Source organism: Bombina bombina, chromosome 7 (genome assembly GCF_027579735.1).
Source record: "Bombina bombina isolate aBomBom1 chromosome 7, aBomBom1.pri, whole genome shotgun sequence".
Lineage (NCBI taxonomy): Eukaryota > Metazoa > Chordata > Amphibia > Anura > Bombinatoridae > Bombina > Bombina bombina.
This window is the reverse complement of record NC_069505.1, coordinates 610,431,242-610,439,794: the sequence shown is the minus strand read 5'-3', so window position 1 is coordinate 610,439,794 and position 8,553 is coordinate 610,431,242.

The following is an 8,553-nucleotide window of genomic DNA, read 5'->3' as shown; positions in this document are numbered from 1 at the left end:
CAGTATTAGTAGTTTATCACTCACCTATCACATCTTCATTCTAGAAGGTACAGGGACATATTATGCTAAGGTTTGTAATAAATGCAGTGGTATATACAAAATAAAGATATATATCTGCTCATGTGATGTATGATATAAACACACACGTAATAATTACTGTTTATGTACCGTATGTGTTACAGTATTAGTAGTTTATCACTCACCTATCACATCTTCATCTAGAAGGTACAGGACATATTATTGCTAAGGTTGTATAAATACAGTATATTACACATAAAGATATATATCTGCTCATGTGATGTATGATATAAACACACACTGTAATAATTACGGTTATGTACCTGTATGTGTTACAGTATTAGTAGTTTATCACTTACCTATCACATCTTCATCTAGAAGGTACAGACATATTATCTAAGGTTTGTATAAATGCAGTGTATATACACATAAAGATATATATCTGCTCATGTGATGTATGATATAAACACACACTGTAATAATTACTGTTATGTACCTGTATGTTACAGTATTAGTAGTTTATCACTCACCTATCACATCTTCAACTAGAAGGTACAGGACATATTATGCCTAAGGTTGTATTAAATGCAGTGTATATACACATAAAAGATATATATCTTGCTCATGGTGATTTAAGATATAAACACACAGTGTAAAAATCACTATCTACTGCTTTCTACTCAGCATTGTTATCTGTCTACAAGTTCTGATCCATACCTGGAAATCCAGACTCAGCCATACTTAGAAGACTGATGTTCTTGTGGAAGATTTAGGTGTTTATTGTTTCCTGAAACCCAAGAAGAATCCCCTATGGAACCCTACATATGAAGAACTTAAAAATAAAATAACACACACAAGCTCTATGGACAATGCAATAATCATGGGATTCTTTCCATGCAGCAAAGCTATTTTGATCAGTAAGAAAATGAAGAAATTATGAAATATTTTACTTTAGAAAAAATAGTAATATTCACAAGAAAAATAATTATAGAATAATAAACAAAATAAAGAAGTGCCAATACATATGTATTTTGTCTGCACATTTACTCTGTTCCTATTAAATAAAGCTTTATCCTTTCAAACAACATATCCATTTTGGTCTGTTAATTTTGAAATCATACAAACCTGAAACTTTTTTTACAATCTTTTTTTAATAGTTAAAGGACAATGAACACCAAATTTTTTCTTTCATGGTTCAGATTGAGAATACATGTATAAATTACATTTCAATTTACTTCTAGGGGAATATTTTATTGTGATGAGAGTGGGGCAGTGGATGTCACCGGATGGGGGCGTGGTTTATAGGGGATTGATTGTCTAAAGTCGCAGTTACCAAGTTAGATGTGTCAAGGTCAAGAGTGTCCCTTTGTAGGGTCCATTTTTGAACGGTCTGGTTCAGATGAAGATTGGCAGGTAACTCTTACTGTAATGGGAGCTCAAAGTTGCCTTTTAGATTGACACATGAGCAACATCACTGTTATGTCCCTTACAGCATTCATAAATCTGCCTCGACAGCCCAGCTGGCGAAAGTTACAACAAAAGTTCATAGTATCATAGTCCTGGTGGCCACATCGATTGTGTGGGGAAATTTCTTGCCAGCTGTGAGTATAAGCAGAGGAAATTCACCATGTGGGTACATGTGATTAGAGGTAAGTGTGTTAACAACCTATTAAGCAGAAAAGCAGCCTGTGGTTTGGGCCTGGTCACCAGAGTGAATGAGATTTCAGAAGACATGTTTGGTGAATTGGGCCTACTGACTTGCAACCCAGTCCGAATATCACTTATAGGTGACGCAGTCCCATACAGCATTACCACTCCTCGTAGAATTCCGTTCCTGCTCATGCCTCAAGTGGAGAAGGAACTTCTGCGTATGAAAAATATGGGAGTTATTGAAGAGGTTGTTGAAGCAATTGACTGGTGTGCCCCCATTGTGCCTGTTGCGAAGAAAAATGGGAAGGTACACATCTGCATAGACTTGAAAAGGCTGAATGAGGCGGTGAAGAGAGAGATATATATGCTGCCGACACTTAAAGACATAGCTCTGAAATTGGCTGGGGTGAAGTTCTTCTCTACACTGGATGCTTCCAGCGGCTTCTGGCAGATACCTCTAGATCCAAAGTGCTGCAAACTGACTACCTTCATTACACAGGTAGGTCAGTTTTGCTTCTGCAGACTCCCTTTGGGATATCCTCTGCTCCTGAAATCTTTCAAAGAGAGATGAGTTCTTTCCTAAGGGACCACAATGGAATTGGCAGTCATCCTGGATGACATTTTGGTGTATGGGTCTACATTGGAAAAAACATGATCAGCGATTGAGCTGTGTGCTGCAGACCATTAGGAGAGTTCGGGCTGAAATTAAATAAGGAGAAATGCCATTTTAGAAAGGCTGAGTTATGTTACTTGGGCATATTATCAATGGGGGATGGAATCAAGCCGGACCCTGATAAAATCCTTGCTATTGAACAGATGAAAAGTCCTTCTGATGTACATGAGCTGAGGCAAATATTGACCGTGTGAATTATGTGGGCAGGTTCCTTCCAGATTTATCCACAATACTACACCCTATCACAGAGTTTTTTAAAGAAAGATGTTGCCTGGGTCTGGGGACTTTCACAGGAAGAATCTTTGTGCAGGTCAAATCCCTGCTGGGGGGTCTGCCCCAGTGTTGGGGTTCTACAACCCTTCTAAAAAGACTGTGGTTAGTGCTGGATGCGAGCAGTTATGGGTTAAGGGCCGCCCTCCTGCATTGAATGAGAACAAACTACAGCTCATCGCCTACTGTTCCCGTATATTGACGGCTGCTGAGTCGAAATACGTCCCAAATTGAGAAAGTTTGCCTGGCTGCAGTTTGGGCCTGTGAGCCTTCCAGCGTTACCTAGTTGGTTTTAGAGAAATTTAGTCTGGAGACTGACCATAAACCACTAGTCCCTCTAATCAACTCCTATGAGATTGACAAAACACCACTAAGATGCCAGAGACTTCTGATGAGGCTGCTCAGGTTCAACGTTCAGGCAGTGCATGTGCCCGGGGAAACAACTGGTAGTGGGCATAGATGCACTTTCCAGCTCCCTCTGGCTGAAGAATCTTCAACGGAATCAGATGTGAAAGTGTATGTGGATTCATTTCTGGCATCCAAATCCATTCGTCAGGGAAGCTAGAGCAAATAAGAAAGGAAACATATTAAAATACTCACCTTCAAGAAGTTATTAAGTACATAAAAGAATGTTGTCCCGAGAGCCGGGCAGCCTGGATGTCTTTAAGTTCTTACCAGTCAGAAAGGTCTCAGCTCACGGAACTGGAGGAGTTGGTGGCTGTTCCAGGACTGCATTGTTATTCCCGTTAGCGTGCGGCAGGAGATGTTAAGCATAATTAATGATGGCCACTTGGGCATTACAAAGTGCAGAGAAAGGGCAGCTACGGCAGTATGGTGGCCTGGGATCAGTTCCCTACATCGCAAGCCATGTTTCAAAATGTGCCTTTGCTGGGAACGCCGGCCCTACTCAGAGAAGGGAGCCCTTGATTTTCAGGCCCGTGGCAGAAAATAAATGCTGATTTGTGCGAACTGCACGCAAAAAAGTACCTAGTCATGATTGACTACTATTCCAGGTATTTGGAGATTGCACCCTTGAATGAGATCACAAGCCAAGCGCCGTTATCACTCGTCTCAAGAGCTTGTTCGCCCGATGGGGCATACCAGTGGCATTAGTGACTGATAACGGAACGCAGTTTTGCTTCCACTGCGTTCAGTTCTTTCAGCAGTGAATATGATTTTGTCCAATCTACGTTGAGTCCACTTTACCTGCAGGCCAATAGAATGGCTGAAAGGGCAATTCAAACAACAAAGTTCATTTTTGAAGCAATCTGAGCCGTACCTAGCCCTTTTGTCCTATAGGGAAACTCCCATTCAAGTCACAGGTTTTTAGCCCGGCAAAGCTGATGCTAGGACATCAGACTCACACCATTTTACCCTCTGTGGGTGTCTTCCAGCCAACTTGCCTTTGTTCCATGGGGACGAGGTCCTTAGGAGGGATGAAGAGGCTAAAAGGGCTATCAATTCTTCTATGACAGGAAACACTCTGTGAGGTCCCTTGCAGGAGCTGAATGTGGGGCAAAGTGTCAGAGTTAAACTGGATGATGAGAAGAGATGGAAGAAGCCTGCTATGGTAATTGGACGCTCTCATGTAGTCCTTACTGATGGAGGGACAGTCACACGTCGAAATCGAAAACAACTTCATCCGGTACCTGAGAGTTTGGGACTGGATGTCTCTGTACCACTGCCGGTGGTATCCCCTGTTTTAAGAGGGGTGCCTTCGCCTCAGAAAGATCACAGCAGGGATAATTATTTGCTTCCAGCAGACTCTCAATCACCTTCTTCTGTATCAGAGGACAGTTCATGTAAAATGACAATCAAGTGGCAGGGGTTGTGAAACTTCCAGCCTGATATCGGGATTAGCACTAGTTAGAGCAGTGACCAGAAGAATGGGCAGAATAATCCCATGGTCACTGTAAACTAGGGTAGTCTACCCCGATTTTCAAGTCAGGATTGTATTTAATGTTTGTTTATGTATATCCTCTTTAACTTGTTATTTGTTTGTATACTAAACAAAACTATTTCTTTATGCTTCTTGTATACCTTGTTATTTGATGTATTCAAAAAGAAAAAAAAAAAATGTATGCTTTGTCCTTTGAAAAGGGGGGAGATGTGATGAGAGTGGGAAGGGTACATCACCGGATGTGGGGGCAGGGTTTAGGGAATTGACTATCTATGTCGCAGTTACCAAGTTAGATGTGTTGTGCAAGCTGTATACTTCTATGCTCTGCAATAAAATAGTGTTGTACCTTCTATGCTGTGTCCTGCATATCGTGACATTTATTAATGTGCGAGTGGACATGATATGATGTACGTATCATTCCCCTGAACATCGATAAATGTTGACAGCATACACATTTATCATTGCACCAGCAGTTTTTTGTGAACTGCTGGTGCAATGCCGCCCCCTGCAGATTTGCGACCAATCAGCCGCTAGCAAGGGGGTGTCAATCAACCCGATCGTATTCGATGGGATTGATTTCTGTCCGCGGCCTCAGAACAGGCAAAACAAGTTATGGAGCAACGGTCTTCTATTTCCAGTGACCCTGAAGGGGCAACAAGCTCCATGTTTCATTGTTTATATATCCTTTGTTAAAGAAATAGCAATGCACATGGGTGAGCCAATCACATGAGGCACCTATGTGCAGGCCACCAATCAGAAGCTAATGAGCCTATTTAGTAATACTTTTCAACAAAATGATATAAAGAGAATGAAGCAAATTAGATAATTGAAACTAATTGAAAGTTTGTTTGCAAGCTCTTTCTAAATAATGAAAGGAAAAAAATGTGCGTTTGATGTCTCTTTAAGAAGAAAATCACAAGCAGTATGGAATGCTATTATTGTTCAAAGCACAACCCCATGCTGCTTGCATTTATCATGTGAGTGTTAGAATGGTTCACATGCACCCTACCTATGACCCTTTGCTGTCTGCCTTATTCCTATCTACCCTCTATTTATAAAGGGATATGAAACCCAAATATCTTATTTCAGTTTGAAAAATAAGTTTTTAAACAACATAAATGTTGCTTTATTCTCTTGATATCCTTTGTTGTAAGGAGCAGCAATGCACTACTGGGAGATAGCTAAACACATTGGTAAGATAATGGCAAGAGGCATTTGTTTGCAACCAGCCATCAACAGCTAGTTCCCAGCTTCTGAGCATACCTATGTATGCTTTTCAACAAAGGATACCAAGTTAACTAAGCAAATTAAATACATGGGGCTCCATTTATTAAGCAGTGGATGTTGCTTTTGGATCCCCAACGTTTCAGGTCCACCTGAAAAGGAAGTATAGAAGCAGCGGTTGTATTTTTGGTTATTAAAGTCTCCCTGTATAATTTGGACTGATTTGTGGTAAATGTAAACTCTTTGAAAACAACAGACAAACTGTTTGGTGTTTTAGTATAGAGAATCACTTATTTGTTTTTTAAAATAATACCTCAGATTTAGAACCACAGTGTCCCGTAAACCACACAATAGCTGTGGCAACCGGCAAGACCTCCTCCACCACCCAAAGACTAGTTTTTCACCTCAAGTGTCTTCATCTCCATATCAGTGGACTCATTCTCTTCATGAGCTTAATATTTTCTGAATTTAACAAGCCAATATATTTTCATGACATAAAAAAAGATCAATAACTAGAAGAAAAAAATCAGTTCAAAAACCAAAACAGCTTATTGAACATATATATTTGTTATTACAGATTCTTTAATATTGATTTGAAAAGAGAAAAAATAATATGCATCTCCCAAGATTAAACAAAATAATGATCCATAGTTTAAAACTGATCCAAAAGAAAAATATGAAGTAGTTAATTACAATATTTCTTTATGTCCTGCAAAGGACACTTTAATGGCTTTCAGATTGTTACAGGCAAAGAGGCCCTATTTATCAAGCCGTCAACCGCAAATACGCTGGAATTCTGCAGCGTAAATGCGGAGAGCCTGAATCGCCCCATTTATCAAAGCCTACAGACTGGCAAAAGTTGAAATTTGTGACGTAAAATACGATCCACCAGTCTCAGTCTGACATAAATTGATGGTTACATCATTACAAATGTTCCGAATACACATTCTGCACTATCTGACAACTTTTGCCATTTATCAAACTTCTAACAGGTACGCTCACCACCATTATGGCCCAGCATACCTGGTTTTCAATCTGCCACCCTGGAGGCCGTGGATGCCATAGAAATCAATAGGAGTCTGAAAGCAGCGAAAGCTTATGTTCGATGCTGCCAGATATCCCATTGATTTCTATGGTAAAAAAACCATTAAAGTTTACACTTAACACCCTAACATAAGCCCGATTCTAAACACCCCTAATCTGCAGCCCCCGACATCGCCGCCACCTACGTAAAGTTATTAACCCCTATTCCGCCGCTCCCGGACCCCACCGCAACTAAATAAATCTATTAACCCCTATCCGCGCTCCCTGACACCGCCACAACTAAATAAACTTATTAACCCCTATTCTGCCGCTCCCAGAGCCCACCGCAACTAAATAAATGTATTAACCCTATTCCGCTGCTCCCCAAGCCCAACGCAACTAAATAAGGTTATTAAACCCTATTCCCCGGCCGCTCCCGTACCCCACCGCAACTAAATAAATATATTACCCCTATACCGCCGCTCCCCGAACTCACTGCAACTAACTAAAGTTATAAACCCCTATCCCTCCGTCCCGGAGCCCACCGCCACTAAATAAAATTATTAACCCCCTAAACCCCTGGCCCCCCCATCACTACCATTTACTAAACCTATTAACCCCCTAAACCGCCAGCCCCCCCCCACATCGCCATTAACTAAATTAAGCTATTAACCCCTAAACCTAACAAGCTGCTAACTTTACATTAAATATTAACTCATCCCCATCTTATAATAAATTTAAACTTACCTTTAGAATTAAAATAAACTATATTAAACTACTAATGAACCTACCCTAACTATTATATTAAAATTACAATTAAATTACATTAAACTATAGTAAACTATTCATTAACCTACCCTTTTATACTAAAATTACATTAAACTAACAATTAAATTAACTATATTACATATTTAAAAACCTAACCCTACTCAAATTATTTAAATCTACTTAAATAACAACTGTTACGCAAATTAAAAAAAACACTAAGTTACACAAAATAAAAATAAATTATCAAATATTTAAACTAATTACACCTAATCTAATAGCCCTATCAAAATAACCCCCCCCAAAATAAAAAACTCTAGCCTACAATAAACTACCAATGGCCCTTAAAAGGGCCTTTTGCAGGGTATTGCCCCAAAGAAATCAGCTCTTTTACCTGTAAATAAAAATACAAATACCCCCCAACCCAACACCCACACAACCAACCCCCCAATCTAAAAAACCTAAGCTCCCCATTGCCCTGAAGGTATTTGGACGGGCATTGCCCTTAAAAGGGCGTTTAGCTCTTTTTCAGCCCAAACCCCTAATCTAAAATTAAAACCCACCCAATAAACCCTTAAAAAAAACCTAACACTAACCCCCGAAGATCCATTTATAGTTTTTGAAGACTGGACGTCCATCCTCCACGAAAATGGCAGATGTCCTCAGTGAAGCCGGCAGAAGTCTTCATCCAAGCCAGCAGCAGTCTTCATCTAGACGGCATCTTCTATCTTCATCCATCTGGCGCAGAGCGGCTCCATCTTCAAGACATCCGGTGCGGAGCATCCTCTTCTTACGACATCTTCTGAAAGAATGAAGTTTCCCTTTAAATGACGTCATCCAAGATGGATTCCATTACATTCTGATTGGCTGATAGAATTCTATCAGCCATAGAATTAAGGTGGAAAAAATCCTATTGGCTGTTGCAATCAGTCAATAGGATTGAGCTTTTCATCCTATTGGCTAATCCAATCAGCCAATAGAATTGAGCTTGCATTCTATTGGCTGAATGGAATAGGTTACTATTTAATGT